This window comes from Boleophthalmus pectinirostris, unplaced genomic scaffold (genome assembly GCF_026225935.1).
Source record: "Boleophthalmus pectinirostris isolate CB_2022bp ecotype Guang Dong unplaced genomic scaffold, ASM2622593v1 HiC_scaffold_17, whole genome shotgun sequence".
Taxonomy (NCBI): Eukaryota; Metazoa; Chordata; class Actinopteri; order Gobiiformes; family Gobiidae; genus Boleophthalmus; species Boleophthalmus pectinirostris.
Window position 1 is genome coordinate 3,213,051 of NW_026571115.1, and position 22,367 is coordinate 3,235,417.

Genomic DNA, 22,367 nt, shown 5'->3' on the forward strand with positions numbered 1-22,367 from the left:
CCCTGTGGCCCCTCCCCTAGAACCAGCCCTGGAGACCAGCTTTGAGACTGCTTTTTTGTGGTCTTGGTCATCTCCGACTCCAGTGTATTTTTGTTTCGGTCTTGATGGTGCTTGGACTCGGTCTGGTCTGGGACTCGAGGTCTGACACTTGACGAGTGTGATCAGATTTCATTACGGCTGGTAAATGTGCAGAGATGCTCAATGTCACAGCAAAACTAGTAAGACAATGCAACTGTAAATGTTATGAGCTTGAAAAAACAAAACAAACAAACAAAAACCCTTGATTAACGTTGAAGTTGTTTTGTGTAAAGTGCCAGTGAAGTTGGATTAAAGAAGGGGTTCTCAAACTGTAGGTGAGGGTCCAAAAAAGGGGGTACAGAGTGTTGAGTGCATTACCCTTTCTTCAGTTAAGCCTAAATGAAAATTAACCTGAAACAATCGAGAAATATCCATTTAAAAAACAAACAAAACAAAAAACTGATTATATATGTGCCAAAGTAAAATACAAATACATGTAGGGAATGACTAAGATGGTCTTGATTTGGTCTCAATTTGGTCTCTATGGGTTGTGGTCTCAGTCTAAAAGTCTCGATCTTGACCCTCAAAGGTCTTGGTCTTGTCCTGGTCTCGGGACCTGTGGTCTCGTGCTGGTCTTGGTCTTGATTAGTGCACTCTTGACTACAACATTAGTTATGGTTAAGATTAGGGTTAGAGAAAAGAAACACGATTCTCAATACAATTCTGATACAGTGATAATAAAATGTTCTTTATTTAGACAACAGAATGTGATTTTCAACATTAAATCAGAGTACTTTATTATGATGTGGTGAATAATTAAAATGCTCAGAAGGCATAACTACTACTACTACTACTACTACTACTACTACTTCTGTTAGAGAAATGATTAAGTTTGTATCTGTCTTCAGTAACTTCTTTATTCATATTTTATAACATAATACAGACTTTTCCACAGTCTGAAATCCTTTCTCTTCACTAGTTTTGCGAAGTTTTGCTTAAGTTGCTGCCATCAGCTCAGCGGGAATCATCTCATATAATTTCCACAAAAATGATAATTAATAATTTTAAAAATATACTCACACAAATGAAAACTGTCACAGCACGAAACAGCAATATGAAATACAAACGTTTCATATAATTTTCTGTCTGTTTTGAGGCTATTGAACATTTTAAGGGGCTGGACGACGTCAACGCCTGAAAATAAAAACTGCTCATATCTTAAGAACCATAATCACACAAACAAAACTTTTTGCAGCCCAAATGAAGCACAAATGATTGACACCATTTTGTGTGTTTTAGAGCATGTTGAAGCTTCCTGGGGGCTGCTGACCCCAATTTGACCTCTTAAAGAATCATTAATAACAGCAAAACAAAAGCAGCACAAATTAAACTTTTTTGCAGCATAAACGAAGCACAAACGATTGACATAGTTTTTGTGGAGGTGTGCGTTTGATGGGGGGCTTCACGGAGGTTGTAAAAACGTGCACTTACCTGTGAGTACGTTTGTTAAAGGTCAGGCCTGGTTAGTTGAAATTTTTTGCTGACCACCATTCCTTATCCATATCTTTAGATCGTCCAACTGGTCCATCCATCCTCATTACTCTTTGTCTTTTAATAAATGTCCAAAACATATTCTGAATCTCAGTGTCACCTCACAAAGTTGATCCTGGGAGCCTTTCTGATCTTCCCAAGCGGCTGTAAGGTTGTTTTTGGAAGCTGCTACAGTAACTTAAAAAAAAAAGTGTCCTCTACCAGCCTTATCACAAGTTGTACCGTAAAATAAATCATAAAACAGGCCTGATCGTAGCAGATAACAAGTTACATGGCATTACTATCATCTCTCTCCAGATCTGACTATCTGGGACTAAATCTGGACTAGACCAGAGTTAAAACGGCTCAAATCAAAGACTAAACCAGCATGAACGCACACACAATGCAACATTTTAGTACTAGGTGCACTATGTAACTTTTCTGCTAGAGATCATAATCCCACCTGCTTGACTCTATAGAGATCTATTTATGGAGACAAACAGGTGACAGCACCGGGCCAAGTTAGCGGTCAGATCTGCGGAGAGGCTGTGGAAGAATCCAGGCAAAACCGTGACATCTCAAAGGTCACCTGGGCCCGTACATGAAGGCCAGGAGGCACGATCTCTGGAGCAGTGAAGTGTTGAGCTGCAGGACTGGCCGAGTGAGAACACGACAACTCCACAAGACTCACAGGACCGTGCTGCTGTGAGGCAAAAGTGCTCACCGTTTATTCACAAGTATTTAAAGGGCCCATCTCATGCAAAATCAACTTTTCAAAGCTTTCTACCTTCTAAGAGTATTTGTATATGTCACCAAAGTGGTTTTTAGATTGATTTGGCAGTTTTTTAACAAATTGCAGCATATTTCTGCCACCCTCCCACGTGACAACGAACTAAAGCTGCTACAACAATGATGCGGCAGATACACCTATGATGCGTTTGACGTAGCAGAAAACATTTTGCACCCACCTCCCTCAGTGTATTGTTCTACACTGCAGTGAACATGATATAATAAGTTGCTACTAGTGTTTATTAATACTTTACCAATCAGTAATGTTCAGCTGATGTGGACGTGGTGCTTGAGCTTCGTGCTCCTCAAAGTCCTCGTCCGATTCCGGGTCCAACACATGCGGCTGAACGCGCTGTATCTCCATGATGAATAAAAGTTTATTCCTACCACTATCAGGGTGCACGTCTGTCTCCCCTCCCTCCCTGAGATGGCGGAGGAAGGGCGGCTCACTCAGAGCCTACATCACGTTTGGAGGCGGAGCCTGTGTTTTCTCAGGACGGGAGGCAATAGTCGGCCTTTCATAGTTCCTGGTCTGTGACTGTCTCCAAGAAATCAGTAAGATTTCAGAACTATTGTGTAATGGATGTTCCAAAACCCAAATTGTGCTTGTTTATGTGCAGAAGATACAATGTGAAAAGAGTTATTTTGCATGAGATGGGCCCTTTAAAGTACAAAGTTCATCTTACATCTAGAACTGACTGACTTTATTTATTTTTATACAAAGAGATATCAGTCTGGTCCCCACAGGCTCCTCTGGTGAGCTCCTTTACAAAACAAAAATGCCAGAGAGCTCCTCATCTTATCGGCCACAAGAAATTGAGATGATTATGAGAAAGAGGGCGAGCCACTGGGTACAGTTAGATGCCTATAAAACATAAACCATCGTTCTTTCGTCGTGGCATGGTGGCTGAATGGCTAGGACTCATGCGTCACAGCAATAAGGTTCTGGGTTCGATCCCTGGGTCGCCTGGGCCTTTCTGTGTGGAGTTTGCATGTTTCTCCCTGTGTCTGGATGGGTTTCCTCTGGGTGCTACCATCAACCCAATACATGCTCCAGGTCTCCAGAACAGTTGATAGTGAAGGTCAGTTAAATACAATCAAGCAATGAACCTGCCCAGGGATGAAAGGTGGAAATTAGCACTGATGCTCCAACCTGATGTACAGTGCATCTCTCTCCTGTTGAGGTTGATGTGAAAATTGTGCGCTGTCCCTGTCTCATTAAATAAATAAAATAAGTGCAAATTCAAATTGATGCAAATTGACATTGTAATTAATTAACCACATTTTTATTATTCAGCACAATGGTGTGATTCAGAATCCCTTGGTGAGCTACTTAGAAGGAGGTGGAGAGCTACTGAAGTTCCAGAGCTACAGGTTGGAGACCTGTGTTCTACATTATGCTTCAAGCCAGAACCAAACATGATTGTCCAGTCAGATTTGTTTAATGCAGAGACTCGTGTGAAACAAAAGAGCTCATTCATCATGTATCATTTACAGACAAAATTATCTTATTTCTCTGACCTCGGATAAACAAACTTTAGTGCTTTGCTTAGTGATTCTGCAAAAATCTGCCATGTTTTTCAGTCCCTGTTCTTGCCACGTTTTATTGCTGCTTATTTAGAAATGTATTACCATTTCTATATATACATTTTTATCTGGTCCCCCAAGGGTTGACCAGGTTTTGTATTCACCCTGTGTGTGTGTGTGTGTGTGTCTGTGTGTGTGTCTGTCTGTCTGTCTATCCGTGATAATTCCACCATTTATGGACCAATTGTCACCAAATTTGGTACGTGTGCCTGATGCTGCAAAAAAAAAAGTTTGGTGATGATCCAAGGTCATTTGAGGTCACACGAGTCAATTGAAAGGTCACATCATTATAAAGGATTGGCAATTTCAGCAATTTCTGAACCAATCTGTGGCCTAAAATATTCACCCAATCATCACACAAGTTGGCACACACATAAACGGGTACACTGGATGTTACAGGTTGAAACTGGTCAAGGTCACTTGAAGGTCAAGGTAACCAAGGTCAAATATGCGATTTTTCTTAGAAAAATTATTATCTATTTATAATTCTAGGCATTTGCAAAGTAAAATATTAATAATTGTCGAGATAATCACTAATTATTACAGTTCCTTTTTCTTTCAGTGTAGTCGTTAAAATTCTAATTGGAATGAAAATAATTTCCATTTCTTGTTTTTCTGGTGACACACAACACACTGATCTACTACTTGCTTTTAAAAGTAACTAAGTTAGGTTACAAGTTCTTAATTAGTTACTTACTTTCAGCAGCGGCTGATCCCCGACCCCATCCTTAGCTGAAATAATATCAAAATAATGTTTGTATTTCCAGCTACAAAAGGTGTAACCTCCCTCCATTGTTTACATCTGACTCGTGGTGGAGCGGAGATGATGTAACATCATAGGAAACGTGTCACCAGAGACGATTTATACGATCTTTGAGGTCACACAACCCAGGTCGCCAAAAAACAAAAATAAATAAATAACTTACGTCGCCCTGAAACGCAAAAACAGTAACGCACAAAAAATATTAGATAAGTAACTTAAATCTGACTACTTGTTTGGAAATAGCAATGCGTTAGACTACTCATTAGTGAAGAAAGTAGTCGGACTACAGTACATGTTACTTAGTAGTGCGTTAGTGGCATCACTGTGTGTGACCAATATCACACAAATGTTCATGGGCCTGTACACATACACACATTACATTGTGGATATAATGATCATGTCATATGGGCTGGACTCCTCATAAACTGCTTCTGTGGTGATGAACTGACCCACCAACGCCTCATGGAGACCAGGTTGCTGTGTCTGATTGAGCTTGTTTTACTCTGTGTTATAATATAATGTGATGTATGAGCTACGGTGTTCAAGTCATTTCCCTTGTGGATCAGTAAAGTCTGTCTATGTCTAAATTTAAGTTCGCAGCCATATTTGTTTTCATACAGACTGACCACGCCTCTCCCTGATTGGCTAATCCACCTGTCACTCACACCTATCTGAACTCGAGGAGATTCACCAGACTCACGTCTCCATAAAGTATTGTAGAGGTGTGTATTCTGAATCTCAGGTCAGAAACTAAACTTTGACAAACAAAGACGAAACTTGGGTGATTCTCTTTCTAATATCAAACGGTGAAAGCTTCAAAGTTTATTTCACTAACTCTTTCTAAAGCCAGACTCCTCCTGAACATTCTAGTTTTGTCTGATTTATTTGATTATAAGTGTGATCATTCATTTGTCTAATATAAAACAGTCCTAAAGAAAACATCCACCCACACAATCAGCACCAGTCCAACGCACAAACACAAACACAAACATGTGTGCGTTTAAAATACACTCACATTCAGTCTGCAACACAAACATGACTCCCACTGAAAAGAGCGACGTGAATCCTGAAGACACTCTGGAAAAAAAAAAAAAAAAAAAACTCCCTGAGAGAAGGAGAGATAAAAAGACAGAGGGAAGGATAGAGAGAGAGAGAGAGAAACAGGGAGATAAAGAGAGAAAGATACACAGAGAGAGATACAAAGAAAGAGATAGAGAGAGATACAGAGAGAGGGAGATAGAGAGTGATGCAGAGAGAAAGAGAGAGACAGATACAGAAAGACAGGGAAAGAGAGAGTGATACAGAGAGAGGGGGGAGACACACAGAGAGATACATAGATAGAGTGAGAGAAAGAGAGAGAGAGAAAAATATACAGAGAGATAGGTAGAGAGAGATACGTAGATACATAGAGAGAGAGAGATAGTGAGTGAGTGAAAGAGAGAGACATAGAGAAAGAGATACACATATAGAGATAAGTTGATACATAGAGAGATGGAGATAGATAGATAGATAGAGAGAGAGAGAGAGAGAGAGGGGGATAGAGAGAAATACAGAGAGATATATAGAGAGAGATACAGAGGGAAATAGAGAGAGATATACAGAGAGGAGATACAGAGATACGGAGAGAGAGGGGATACAGAGAGAGAGGGGGGTACAGAGAGGGAGAGTGATGCAGAGAGAGAGAGAGAGAGAGAGATACAGAGAGAGGGGGGAGACATAGAGAGATACATTGATAGAGTGAGAGAAAGAGAGAGAAAAATATACATAGATAGAGAGAGATACGTAGATACAGACAGAAAGAGAGTGAGTGAAAAAAGAGACAGAGTAAGAGACACAGAAAGGCAGAGATAGGTTGATACATAAAGAGACAGATGGAGATAGATAAATAGAGAAAGTGAAAGAGATAGATAGATAGATAGATAGATAGATAGATAGATAGATAGATATATTTCAGTAGTACGATATCAGAGGTGGAAGTACTCAGTTACATTCACTCTTTCTCTCTTACATTCAACTTTTTTAAGAAATTGTACTTTTCTCACAGCGTACTTTTACTCCTGCTTGAGTAATATTTGTACTGAAGTAGCAGTACTCTTACTTGAGTAGAAGTTGTGCTTCCTCTTCCCACTGTGAGTAAGTGTAAAGTGGCAGACGCTTTATGTGACAATATGAAATGATTTGAACATGATTTGTGTTTCTTGCAGTTCCTTCCAGACATGATTTAGTTTGTCTCATTTTTGTTTCTTGAAAATGATTTAATGTTTTGTCCTTCAAATTGCACTAACTTCAAATTTTAAATCAGATTAGTTATGTTATGTCCTCATTGTTACTCCTTAACTTACCAATCAAGTCCATTTACTCTTACCTAAATAATTTCTCGGACTCGTACTTTTTACTTCTACTTGATTATTTTGAAGTTACGTTACTCCTCTTTGACTACAGTTTTGGTCTCTTCTGCCTGTCTCTGCTTCTCATGGCTTTATGTTTTGAGAAAGTTAACACCAAATCCAGTATTTTGACTCTGCCTCTGTACACCCAGGGATCCTGTAAGCCTCAAAACAATCCCACAATGCTTTGCGACGTCATGCTTCCAGTCTATTTTTACACATCAAACCGGCGTTCGAAAGAGACGTACAGCCCCGCGGAACGATAACGAAGGAAAAACAAAGCATTAACCGTACACTTCTTTTACCCCAGATGGCCCAGATGTTCGGATATATTTATGTACAAAAAAAAAAAATTGTGAAACTATGACAACGCTGAAAACGCCATGGCGACCAAGTCATGTTCCAAAGTGTTCCAAAGTCAGTCCAGTTTGCTACACCCTAAAGAAGCACTACGTAACGTTTTTGGATGGTACTCGCTCGTTTCCATGGAGATGTTATTGCGTGGAGCCTCGGAGAACAGAAAATGATGACAAAGTTACTGGTCAGATCTGCGGAGAGGCGACTAAACTCATAGTAAGAACGTGAGTTTTTGTAGGTATGGTTCGCTTTCGAGATCTGTCTTTCTTTTAATGCCATAATGTGGAACTTTAACATCTCCATGGAGACAAGCAGGCGCGTACGCCACACCAGAAAAGTTACGCAGTGCACCTTTTAAATCGACCAATAGCAAGCCGACGTGCAGCTGTTTACACTTTTCGCCACAGTCTTAATTCAAAACCGAAATGTCAAGGAATCGATTCGAAGAACAGAAACACAACGTCATGAATCCTCCAAAACCCAATCTATTTTTAAACGCACAAAGCTTCCAACACTTTTACAGTTATAGCAGCAGCGAGCGAAAGATAGCTTCATTTGGCACACCAGCGGATGGAGAGACGGTGCACTTTTGAAGTCGAGGCGGCGGACGACAAGAAAAGCACGTGTGCAGGAGCGAGGGAGAGGGAGAGATAGGCGTAGTGTGAGAGAGGTAGAGACTGAAATGCAATACTCACTGCGCCGAGTTTGAGCCTCTGTAGCGCCGACAATTTCTCCACGATTCGGACCCAAAAAGGACTGATAAAACGACAGGAGGAAGAAGGAGGAGAGGAAGGAGGGGTGGAATTCCCGTGTTCGTGTTTACCGGAGGAGTAAACAGGACAGATGCGAGCCAGGCGTTTTCCAGCGGTTTGAAGAAAGAGTGGAGAGAAGACTGGCGACTACAGCGGAGAGGAAGAGGATTGAGCGAAAGAATGAACGGAGGAGAGGAGAGATGGTCCGTGTGCGGGCGGTGGGAGTTTGCGAGGACGGAGGGGTTGATGGATAGATAGAGAGAGGAGGAGAGACGCAGCGCAGGAAGGTAAGGGGGAGCAGAGGTGACAGACTCGAGCCCACGACGATGAGCGGTGACAGGGATCGACCGGAGCCGGCGGACCCCCCCCCTTCTCGTCTTCCTCCTCCTCTTCTTCTTCTTCCTCTTTTTCTTCAAACAGTAAATCTCCCATTCATAAAATACTCACGGGCTGAAAGAACGGCAGACAGAAAGAACAGTGGAACTCTTGATACTTCGGAGTGACGTCGCGCTTGGCGGGGTTCTGCATGTATGTCTATGGTGATATGTGCAGCGGTCGCCGTGGTGACGCAACGCACGCACTAGCAAACACAGTCTTAGAAGTTTCAAAATAGTCTGAAACTCATGAAAACATAAACCTCACCTGATATGAACTGCTACTTGATACGAAGATGTGGGGTGTGATTGACAGGTGGATTAGCCAATCAGGGACACACGCGTTTCGTCCATATCAAAACAAACATGGCGGCTCATGAGGAAAAAAGGAAACAATATCACGGTGGATTGAAAAACATGGTGGATTTGTGCAGAATCAGTGACCGAAGCACTACGCTCTGTTCAGAAATTTTGATTGTAAATAATGGACGACCAATGAGCTCCTTCGTTTCGCAAGTGTCACTGAAACAAACAAATCTGATTGGACGATTGTGTTTGGTTCTGGCTCGATGCGACAGAGGGAGTTGTGACCAGACTGACATCCCTTTGTTTAAAAAATAAGGAAGCTGGGGCCCAATCTCCACACCCTTATATATTTACTTACATTTCGTGGTTCACGCCATTTTTAGTGGAGTCCAAGCGTCCAGTTTGTGAAAAAGTAGTGCACTCAAAATTTCCCACAGTGTACCTTGAAAAGCAGTGTCCAGAGCTGGTTACTAGACACGCCAATATAGACCACAATGCACTGCGAGAGTCATAAAAACAACGATGTACGGCGACAGGTGTTTCAATAATGCATCAGTTTTCTATAGCGTTTTTCTGGACACTCAAAGACGCTTTACAGATCATTATTCATTCACTCCATACTTAGTGGTGGTAAGATACTACTGTAGCCACGGCTGCCCTGGGGCACACTGACGGAACCGAGGCTGCCAATCTGCGCCATCAACCCCTCCGACCAACACCATCACTCACACACACCACTTTCATCCTAGGCAATGTGGGTGAAGTGTCTTGCCTAAGGAAACAATGACAGTTTTTGCCAATAGCTCTCCACTGTGGCACCTGATTTTCCCAGTGTCTCCCATCCAAGTACTAACCAGGCCCGGTCCTGCTGAACTTCTGACATCTGACAGGATCAGGCTTTGACAAACTGATATAGACACTACTGGTTTATGGCTCAGTAGATCCTTGTTATGAAGAAAACACTCTTAAATAAACTGTTCTAATGAGGGTGATAAGATTTTCAAAATGAAAAACTGGACCAGACCCGGGCTGGGATGGTGGTTGGTATTAATAAACATGTGAAAAGAGTGTGAAACCTGTGGGTGTGTGTACAGGACCTATCTGAGAGACTTCAGTTGGTGAATTTTTTTTTGACTTATGGTCATTTTCAAGCTCGGTTTTCTGTATTTTAGCTTAACAAATGACACTATTTTCCCCTCTTTTCTACTGGCAGGTATACATCCATTCATTGCTAAAAAAAATAGGGACATCCAGTCACCTGACACTGGAAAATCTAATAAGCAGACCTGATTTGAAAAAAAGGAAACCCTGAAAATCTAAGGAAAACCGAAGCCTTGAAAAATCAGACTAAAGTGAACTGTGAATCTAAAACTGAGCTTACAAGTAATTCCTCAGTGTAGTGTTCAGTAAATTCCTTAAGTGAAGTGAACTTTAGTTTTACTTTAATTTTCATTCATAGAACTCATGTTGTGAAGCTGAGCCAACGAATCAGTCACTTCCTCAAACCTGAAATATGTAGTGACTTTTACTTAAAGAGTAAATTCATCTTATGTGGTAAAACCATGGAAACTGATTGCCTTGAATTGAGCAAGTAAATGTTACTTCTAGACACAAGTTCAAGTAAAAACAGGTTCTATTCTACAATAATGCAGGTGCACAAGGATTTGAATATTTATTAGTCTTTGAAAAACAGTGCAAAACTTTTGTTCAACTTAAGTTCAAACACATCGTAACATGTGAAACAATAAAATAATAAAGCTCGATCATTCCATGCCAACTCAACAAAAGCCCTGCACTTAGAAAACAAAAAATACTGAAGAAACAAAACAAATGTACAGGTGTAATTGAACACATACTGAATGAGACGTAGAGACTCTAGGAAAAACAGGGAGGTGGCAAAACTCAGACTGGAACAGACTGGGAAATGGAGCTGGACTTTGGGCAATAACACGTCAATGTTGAAGTTACTCATCTCATTCAAGTTGATCTTAGGCTACGTTCAGACTGCAGGGCTTAATGCTCAGTTCCGATTTTTTTTATGTGAAATCCGATGTTTTTGCGAGGTCGTTCACATTTCCAATTAAATGTGACTTGTATGTGACTCCAGTGTGAACATTAAATGCCCCAAAAGTGTCCCGCATGCACACTGGAGACACGATGACGTCAACCGCAGTGAGCGTGCTCTGTGTTTATGGAAATTGTCCAAACATGGACGTGAGCATTGAGCACCTGGAGATTTTAAAGTTCCTCTTGTACCGGAGCCAGAACATGAACAACTTACTGGTTTTAAGGAGGAGATTGAGAAGGAGAAGGACGAGGTTTTTGGCTGTGGTGTTTTGTGGGACAGCGGCAGCGACGTCCGTTGAAAAGAACGTGTGGATGTGGAGACGTAGCCAAGAGTGGTGAGTGGCGATGTGCTTCGCTTCAGTGACACGGAGTTCATTAACATTTTTTGGCTACTTCAGTGCAGAATAGTGACGATTGTGGCTTGTTGATAATGTGTAGGTGGATGAATGTGCTTTGGCCGTTCAGACTGAAGTCACATGTCAAAAAATCGGATATGTATGGGTTTTAGGAGCACATATCCAAGTGGCCTGGGTCGCATTTCAAAAAATCTGATCTGTGTCATTCAGACTGTGATTAAAAGATCAGATATAGGTCACATAGAGCCCAAAAAATCGGATTTGGGTCAGAGTCACGTGATCTGTAAATATTGAGCTGTGTGTCTGTATGAATGAAACACTGTAGAGTCCACTAAAGATCACGAGAATTTGTAGTGAATAGAGGGTTGGGGGCTGGGGGAGACATTCGAACACATCCATGGAGATTTCATTCTGGATTTACTACCCAAAACCAAAACCGCCAAAGTGAGTAAAAGCTGATATTTCTTTCTTTAATAACTTGTCACAAACTGATCCCAGGATTATGTAACTTATCTGTACAAAAATGCTGAAACCTCGTCACTGTGAAAATACTGCAGATTCCTGACATTTTTTCCGGCCCTCACGTCAATCAAACTCTGAGCTCTGAATGCGGCGATGCTATTGTCAATATCTCATCTTGAGTTTGAGTCATTCTTCAGCTTCCAAAGAATAAAGGGAATCTCCGTGTTATGTACAGATCGTATAGGAGCTGAACAGTAAAAGATTAAACGGCTGGAATCCAATTTATCACTGACTACAAACAGCAGCCCTTACAGTGTCCGAGCCTGGCCCTTATGTGGATTCGAGTGATTTTTACTCACTGGTTTGAAACTTTTTTTAATATATTTTTGTCCACTTCAAGCACAGAAATAAAATTGTGGTGGAAAAGCTGTAATTTCGGTGACAGGAAAAGCAGATATCAAGGGATTAGAGAGAAAAAAAGACTAGAACATATTGTTAAAAAATGCTTTGGAAAAACTCACCTGCCCCTGACAAGTAAAAAGCAGAGGCAGTTTTTTTATGATTTAAAAGTTTGTAAAAAATGAATAAATATAAAAAATATATATATAGAGAGAAAAATATACGAAAAATATAACAAAAAGGTACAAAATATAAACACACAAGGCACGGTGCCAGGATTTCACTCAAAACTAGCTCCAACAACACAACATAACACAACGTAACATACCACTCACACACAGCCACAACAACATAACGTAACACACACTCAGTCCCGACAATACAACGTAACACACAACCAGACCCAACAACACAACATAACACATCGCTCACACCCAGACCCAACAACACAACATAACACACACTCAGTCCCAACAAAACAACGTAACACACACCCAGCCCCAACAACACAACGTAACACACACCCAGTCCCAACAACACAACGTAACACACACCCAGTCCCAACAACACAATGTAACACACACCCAGCCCCAACAACACAACCAGCAACACAACGTAACACACCGCTCACAACTAGCCCCAACAACACAACGTAACACACACCCAGTCCCAACAACACAACGTAACACACACCCAGCCCCAACAACACAATGTAACACACACCCAGTCCCAACAACACAATGTAACACACACCCAGTCCCAACAACACAACGTAACACACACCCAGCCCCAGCAACACAACGTAACACACACCCAGCCCCAACAACACAACGTAACACACACCCAGTCTCAACAACACAACGTAACACACACCCAGTCCCAACAACACAACCAGCAACACAATGTAACACACCGCTCACAACCAGACCCAACAACACAATGTAACACACAACCAGCTGCAACAACACAACATAACACATCATTCACAACCAACCCCAACAACATGAACGTAAACTACAATAAGAGGCTACAGTCACAACATGAACACACAGCATCAGCTCCTACAGCACACAACAGAAAACTGTTACACCCAGGAGCTCATGTACACACCTGTGAGGCTCCGTCCTCAGATTTGCCTCAACCAAATGAACCAACTTTACGTAATTTAATCGTCAAAACTTTTCCAAAATTCTTCCATTGACTCGAATGAGATCCCCATTTAACTGCAAGTGCTGCCCCAAAAACCGCAGTTTAGGACCATTTAGAGACAAAAGTGGGCAGGGCTGCATAAGGTAGATACAGAATCTTCCAGAGTGTGAGACAAAGGATTCTGCAGAAATCTATCATGTTTTTCAGTCCAATGTGATATATATTTTTCAGCTTTTTTTTGCCATATTTGTTTTGATACAGATGGACCGTGCATGTCCCTGATTGGCTAATCCACCTGTCAGTCACATCCATCTGAATTTAGGGACATTCACAGATGAGAGAACAGATGATCAGACTCACATCTTCGAAAAGTTTTGAAGAAATGTGTATTGTAGATCCCAGGTAATTGAACTAAGGAACTTGGCTAAGAAAATGACAATTTGAAGTAAAATAAATAAAATAAAACAATAAATTATAAAGCAAAAAAATGGGCCAGATAATCTTGATAATAATAAAAAGCACACGGTAAAAATGTCTTGAAATAAGTAAACTTGACAACATTCATGAGCTCTGATTGGCAGGTTTCTCTCCCAGAGCAGGCTCCCGGACGCCTCTCTGGTTTGTGGTTCTAGTTTGGCTCCATCACCAGGGGAAGGCCCGAGGACGTACCCAGGAGCAGCTGCAGAGAGCGGGGCAGACTGGGAGCACATGTCCCCCGATGGAGCTGGAGGAGCCATGAGCGTCTGTGCTTAGATTAAACTGAGACCGTGACCTCAGATGGCAGAGCACATATCAATGAGATTTCAGAGGCAGGACTGTGAATGCTAAAAGGACTAAAGCAGGAATCAACAAAACAACAAAACAAAACAAAGGTCTGTGGTTCAATTCCAGCTCATTCTGTTTTTGGGCAACACAGTTCAGTGGTGGTTAGAGGGTTGAGGGTGCAGATTGGTAACATTGCATCAACTGCATAAAGATCCAGATTTGAAGTAAACATATTTAAATCAAATACACTGTCAGTTCTAACACGAAGGTCAACTCGGCTCGTTTACTTCACTCACAGCTACGATTTTGTGGATCTTAATGATTGTGGTAAAGTAACAGTTAATTTCAGGGTGAAAAAAGCACATGACTTGTCGTTTAGACTAAGATCAACTTGAATGAGTCGAGTAACTTCAACAGTGACGTGTTATTGCCAAGAGTCCAGCTCCATTTCACAGTCTGTTCTGCTTCATCTTTTGATACCTCCCTGTTTTTCCTACAGCCGCCACTCATTCCCTGATCCTCCCAGAGCGTCTCTATATCCTCCCTCTGTTCATCCAGTCTGTGTTCAGCAATTTTTGAGCTCTAAGTGTGAGGACCTTGGTTGAGTCGACATGGAATGACTGAGTTTTATTATTTTATTGTGTCACAGTTTGAACTTAAGCTGACCAAAAGTTTTACTACGTTTTGTTCAAAGACTAATAAATATTCAAATCCTTGTAACTGATGCAGATCTAAATGGCATTATTGTACAACAGCACCTGTTTTTACTCGAACTTGTGTATAGAAGTAACATTTACTTGCCCAATTCAAGGCAATCAGTTTCCATGATTTTACCAAGTAAGATGAACTTACTCTTAACTTACTCTTTTATCAGCGTAAAATGTGATGTTTAAGGGTCCATATTACGATTCTATTTTTATTTTATTATTTTGATCTATGTTCTAATGTTGTTTCCTCATCACAATCAGACCTGGAGTTGTGTTTTGTTTCATTCACACGTTTAACACACAAACCCTGCACATTTATGCTTACGTTCTTCTCTAAAAATGAAAACACTGTTCCACTTTGTGTTGTCATGTGGTAATACAGGAAGTGCTGCACTATGTTTTTAAACTCCACACACCTTCATTAATATCATTTGGCTGCCTGGAATTGTCTGAACAAAAGGTAAATGGTCACTTTTTTTAACTGAGTCGCCAAAAAACCTAAACATTTCAATTAGGTCTTGCTGAAAAATCAAATTGTCGAAATCTACACAATTAAGAGTTCACTTAGCTGAGATTCGTAAGGAGAGAGAGTCAATGGTGACTCCCTCTAGAGTAAAAAAGAAAACCTCTAACAATAAAAAGAGACACTGACAAATGCTTCAGTAGGGAAAAGAAAAATACTGTATTATTCAGACTATAAGTTGCACCAGGCAAAAAATGCATAATGAAGAAGAAAAAAACATATATAAGCTGCACTTTTTTGGGAGAATAGAGATGATATTTCATCTCTAAAGTCAAGTTCTAGTAATAACAATAGAAGAGAGAACAACAGACTGTTAACGTCACATATGAACAGTTCTTCAGATAAACTATAACATAAACAACAGAACAGAACAAGTTTACCAAACTCTCCATCTCACTCCAAATCACTAAATCCATTCAATTCTTCATCCTCTGTGTCACTTCTGAGCAACTCTGCCTCGACCTCTGGAGGTAAACAGAGCACCGCTTCCTCTTCTGTGTCGCTGTCGTCAGACTCAGCATCAGTTCAATTAGAAGTTAGAATTATTCCGGCTTTTCTGAATCCCGACAGGATGGTTTCGGTGTCCCTGAAGTCACTTAAATGTTAAATATTCAGTGGTACAGAAGTAATGGTGCGATTGACATGATACAGACAGGACAGAGGCTCTTTCTGCAGGAGACATGTGCAGTAGAGTGAAGTGACAGTGGTACAGGAGGAACAGGAGAATCCGTATATCATTCGTTCATTCGTTTTTCAATATAAACCCAAAAATAAGAAAATTAAAAAACAACAGTTTTCTTTGTTATTTGTCTCTAAAACCAAAATGAAAAAATTGATAACGATGAATTTTTTCAGTTTTCGATTTTGTGTTTAATTGAAGAATGGAAAAGACGGATAACGGCCGTTTCTGTTTACGTGACTTCCGTGACTGCAATGCCGAACTTTTACACTGCATACGGACTGAACCAGGACTGATCCAGGTCCGAAACCACACCGGGACCAGAGCGGGACCAGAGCAGGACCAGGGAGGGCTCTGCCGTGGGCTCTGAGCCTCCGGTCTGGTCCCGGCCTGATCCTGGCCTGGTCTCGGTCTCAGTTCCGGTGTGGTCTCAGTCTGTCCCGGTCTCAGTCCCGCTCTGGTCCTGGTGTGGTTTCGGACCTGGATCAGTCCTGGTTCAGTCCGTATGCAGTGTAAAAGTCCGACATCACAGTCACGGAAGTCACGTAAACGGGAAACGGTCTTTTTTTTCCATTCTTCATTAAAACACAAAATCGAAAACTGAAAAAACGAATGGTTATCCATTTTTCATTTGGTTTTAGAGACAAATAATGAAGAAAAAAGAAGAAAACTGTTGTTTTTTCATTTTCTTATTTTTAGTTTTATATTGAAAAACGAATGAACTAATGATACACGGATTTAAGAGCAGAAGATCAAACACAAGACTAGAGCCTCTCGCCGCTTCAGTGTGATTACCTCAGTAGTTTCAATAATCAGTTCCAATATTGTCTTTTTTTTTTAATTTAAGTCCACTTTCTTTACACTGTCCATTTCAGATGAACGCACTCTGTAGACCTTACTTAATTCAGTTACTTTGGAGTTTTAATGCATCAGTTTTGATGGTATCAGGCCTGACCCAAAAAAAAACAAAACAACAAAAACAAACAAACAAACAAAAAAAAGAAAGAAACGTGTCTGAGATCTCAACAAAACAAAACAAAAATCCTCAACAGAAATTGTCCTTACCACTGTCCTGGGAAGTAGGTGACCATCAGATCCGGAACATCATCCTCTTTGACAACTACTGCTTCCTGACATCTCGAGGTGGAACAGAGCATTTTGAGCTTTGGAGATGTAGACAGACTAATAATAAAGAATTACTCAAATGTGTGAATGAAACAAAACACAACTCCAGGTCTGTGTATGAGGAGGGAACAACGTTATAACAGGATTTAAAGCTCACAGGAGTCACTTTTGTGTCATCTTGGATTTAAATGTGATTCTTTAAGTTCTTCCATGTGTTTCTAGAAGGTCATTGAAAGCGCTGTCTCACTCCTCCTCTTCACTGTGCTTCAATGTGACTGTTCGCCTGCAGCAGCTCAAAGGGCACCCTCCTCTTCCTCTTCAATGCCCCATCTCTCCTCTCTTCCCTCTCCTCCTCATCATTCTCCCATCCCTCCTCTTCGTCACCTCTCCCTTCCTCCAGACACCTTCATTAACCAAATAGAATAGACTTAATTGAATTAGCGGTGAATTGTCCATGTTGAGCTGTTGTCCCCCCCGAACACACAACACTCCAGAAGGGTGGAGGAGAAAAAGGAGGAAAAGAGGAGGAAAAGACAAGGTAAAGCGGAGTGAAAGAGGATGTAAAAAAGAGGAATAAAAGAGCTAAGGAGAGGTTAAAGAGGAAGAAAAGAAAAGTAAGAGAGGAGGTAAAGCACAGTGAAAGAGGAGGAATAAAAGAGGAGGTAAACAGGAAGTAAAGAAGAGATAAAGAGGAATTAAAGAGGGATGTAAAGAGAAGGAAAAGAGAAGTAAAACAGGTGGTAAGGAGAGGATAAATAGGAGAAAAAGAGGAGGAAAAGAGAATGTAAAAAGGAGTAAAAGAGGAGGTAAGCATCATGATTCTTCTGTGTTTGAGATCATCTCCAATCTCCTCCTATCAGCCGCTTCCTCCTCCACTCCCTGACACTTCAGCACTTTAACACACTTGTGCTCCCTGGATCTCCCATCTCTACTCACCTGGTCGTCTCGTGACTCGTGACTCTTGCTCCACTGGACCTCCTCCCAGCTCCTATCACACCTGTAAAATAAATCTCTTTACTTCACCTGAGGTTTGGTTCTGCTTTAGGGTCCTAGATCTGTGCTGTATAACAGTTTATGGAGAGGTTAAAGAGGAATAAAGAGGGATAAAAGAGAAGGTAAAAGGAATAAAAAAGAAGTTAAAGAGAAGGTGTAGAGTAGAGCCCTGCACCCGCGGGACCCGACACAAAACAGTGTGAAGCAGGACACATTTTGAAAGCTCATTGCAGGTGCGTGCGGGAGCAGGCAGGAGTGGGACGACACAATGCGGGAGTGGGTGGGAAAATAAACTGCAGTCCTGCAAACTAAATATGAGTGTAAAATAAAATGTCTATTATACATCATATTATGCATTTGTGGGGGATTTTATTTGGCATGAATACAAAACATTTTAAGCAGCCTAAATTTGCATATGTGTTCTAATCTCATGCACATTTTAGACCAGGGTCCCCAACCCCCAGGCCACCCCCTCCCATACGCCTCATGGACCGTACCGTCCCATCCCACGGTCTGTGCCACTAAACCTCTCCCCAACTCCCTCCTGTCCATGAAATATTTTCTGATATAAAACCGGTCTGTGGCGCAAAAAAGGTTGGGGACCACTGTTTTAGACAATTCCTTTCACTTCTCTGTGTTTGATAGAACTTAAAGCAAAGGTTCTCATCCTGCGGGATTTTTGGGCGGGAGCAGGACAAAATATTGCAAATGCGAGTGGGAGCGGGACTGAAAATCACAATTCTTTGCGGGAGCGGGACTAAAAATTCTGTCTCATGCAGACCTCTAGTCTGAGTGGGATATTTGTGATATTTTGTACTGCTCCCGCCTGCAAGTCCCGCAGGATGGGACCCTTTGCTTTCTTAAGTTCTATCAAACATGGAGAAGCGAAAGGAATTGGGCTGCATATGGAGGAGGTGCAGTGGGTGGTCCAGCAGCATGGTTAAGTCCTGGCTAAATTATGTTTTAGACCTGGCTTAGTTCCGGTTAGGTACTGGTTTAGTGGTGCAGCCCACGCGACGTACAGGAGGAGGGTAAGGGACGGGGGGGATGGTCTGCACGGCGTACAAGACGCGGGGGAGACTGTCCGCAAGGTGTACAGGACGGGGGGGGACTGTCTGCGCGGCGTACGGGACAGGTGGGAGGGTCTGCGCGGCTCATGGGAAGCAGGGACTCGCTCTTTAAAATATCCAACAGAAATGATGCATGATATACTTACATTCATCATTTGTATTATATTTGACTTTACATTCATATTTAGTTTACGGGACTGTAGTTTATCATCCCACCCGCCCGCTCCCGTGTTGTATAGTCCCGCTCCCACATTGTGCAGTCTCGTTCCTGCAGTGAGCTTTTCAAAATTTGCCCCGCACCACACTGTTTTGCGTGGGGTCCTGAGCGTTGCAGGGCTCTAGCTCAGACTTCTAGTACAGAGGGATAAAGAGGAGGTAAAGACACATTAAAGTGGGATAAAAAATGGGTAAAAAAGGAGTTAAAATGGGATAAAAGAGGTGTTAATGCAGGATAAAAGTGGTAAAAGAGGAGGTGTAGAGGGACAAAAGAGGTAAATAGGAGTTAAAGAGGAGTAAAAGAGGAGGTAAAGAGGTGATCTTGCCCAAGGCCATATTCCACATCCATAGTCTCATGTATTTTCCATGTGCATCTGTTTGCTCTCAGCTCTGTATTCTGGGCCTGTGTCTGTTACACTGAATATTTATTACATATAAGTGAATATGGGCCCCTGTACACAGCTGTGCTTTAAACCGAGGGCCGGAGGACGACTGTGGGAGCCTTTATTTTAAATGATGTTAATTATGACTCTGGATATGAGCAGAGCGGCTGATTCTGTAATCATGTACTTCATTTTAACTACTCATGTCATGTTTCACACTACTTATACGTTCAAATACAAGTAAAGGTGCTCTCGGTGGGGGGTCCATCACCTGCTTGTTTCTTTGAAGATATTCTTGCTTTGCCTGGAATGTTCCACAGTGTGACATTAAACAACTCTACTTTACATTTATTCAATTACATGTAATTTTATAGCTCAAAAATACCTCAAAATACAGACATTGTGACTTTGAGCGGGGTCGCCTCTCCACAGATCTGACCTTTGGTTTGATTTGGTCTCCATGAAGATAGAAACATTTAATACCATACTATGAAATATTCTGGAAAAGAAATAACATCTCCATGGAGACAAGAATTTGACCAGAAAGTTATACAATCCACCTTTTAAGCGGAATGTCAGACATGTACATATGTATGTATGTATGTATGTATGTATGTATGTATGTATGTATGTATGTATGTATGTATGTATGTATGTATGTATGTATGTATGTATGTATGTATGTATGTATGTATGTATGTATGTATGTATGTATGTATGTATGTATGTATGTATGTATGTATGTATGTATGTATGTATGTATGTATGTATGTATGTAAGTATGTATGTATGTAAGTATGTAAGTATGTATGTAATGTTATTTTATTTATTTATGTTTACATAGTTTTTGATATCATGTATTAACTTCTAATTCCCTCCCTCTGCTCTCCCTGCTAAGTCACTGCCCCTTCAGAGCACTAAGGTTAGTCCATATGAAATCAGCCGCCCTCCCCTATGAGCCATCTAAGATTTGGCTGAAAAAATTTCAAAAATATTATTTATCTTTTTTTAGGGGGGCGCTGCGAGGCCCCCAAACTCTCACATTTGGTTGCCGCTCAATTTAATTTTTTTGTTTTTTTCAATTTTTGAGGTCCAATATCTATTGACTCCAAGCAGATATTTACAAACTAACTGTTGAACCTGAATATTTGAGAGAATGACCATTTCTGACAACAATCTCACACTTTTCTGAGCTTTCATGTGGAATGGTGTAGAGTCCCAAATATGGTCACATCAAGATCAAATGTGACATTTTTGGCCCCTTCTTTGGACCCTCGGTTCCCTATGTTGGCACAGAGAAAAAAGAGAAACTTTGGCATATTCTGATTAGTTTAAAATGGTAAAAACATCTGCTATTAACTTCATTTATTTTCAAACTCTCACGGGTCGTTTTTGGTGGAGCTTAGGGACTTTTCCTCCTGCAGAAAGGTTCAATTACCTTTAATAGACTTAAACACGATTTGCTTGTTATAAGAGCCCCTTTAATAAAGACACCCAATATTTGACAACAGATTCAGAATCTATGACCCAGATTCTACAATAATCCACATTTTCAGCTTCCTAGCTCTATTTTTTTATGAAGTTATCTCTCAAACATTCTTATAAATTAAGGCTTCCAAAAAACTGAGCATGGCCCCAAAATTTCAACGGGTCATAACTCAGGAACGACTCGAGGGATTGAGCTAAAATTTGAGATTCTTTCATTTGGTGATTTTAGAAATTTTTTGATTTTTTTTCAGCCAAATATGAGATGGCTCATAGGGGAGATTCCTTGAAAACAGCTGATTTCATATGGACTGACCCTCTATCACAACACAATGATTTCGCTAATGAAACTACCGCACATTGCATCAGGTTTGTGAAGTTGTAGTAAATTTTTTTGTTTCATCCTTTTGTATATTCATGACGGTGGCTCAATGGCTGACAACTGATCAGAAACCTGACAACAACTAGCATGCTAACAGCGCACTAAGCTGCTTTTGTAATATATCAGAGCTCCCTCCCTCCTCTGCCTCTCTCTTGTTCTTCTGTGACTTCTAAATTCCCGTGTTCAAAATGGCCGCCGCATGTTTTTGGCCCGAGTCGAGGTGAACGCCAAGGACCCTCCTCCATCAGAGCCGCCCCCCCTCCCCACACCCGGGCGAGCACCCAAGGGAGAGCCAGCCAATGAATTACAGATTAGATCATTGTTACAGGATCATAACAGTCATCTAATTGCCAATTTCTCTTTTTAATTGAATCTGGTGGAGTGAGGAGGGCGCAGATAGGATTGGGAGAGTGCTGTGTACCAGGACTGGGGCTGGTAATGAAAATGGAGACGAAATCTAGAGGCTTGACATTGGCCCGAGTTGGAAAGTTACTACATACTTTTACTTCTACCGTAGTACTGTGAAACAAGTACAAAATGAGTACTGCCTGGTTCATGTCCATGTCCATGTAGAACGAAAAACAATAAAATGGGAAAACAATCCATATATTGTTTGTTCATTTGGATTGCTATATAAAACCAAAAATAAGAAAATGAAAAAAACTGCAATTTTCTTCATTATTTGTCTCCAAAAGCAAAATGAAAAAACAAAAAAAAAAACAGATAGATTTGTTTTTTCAGTT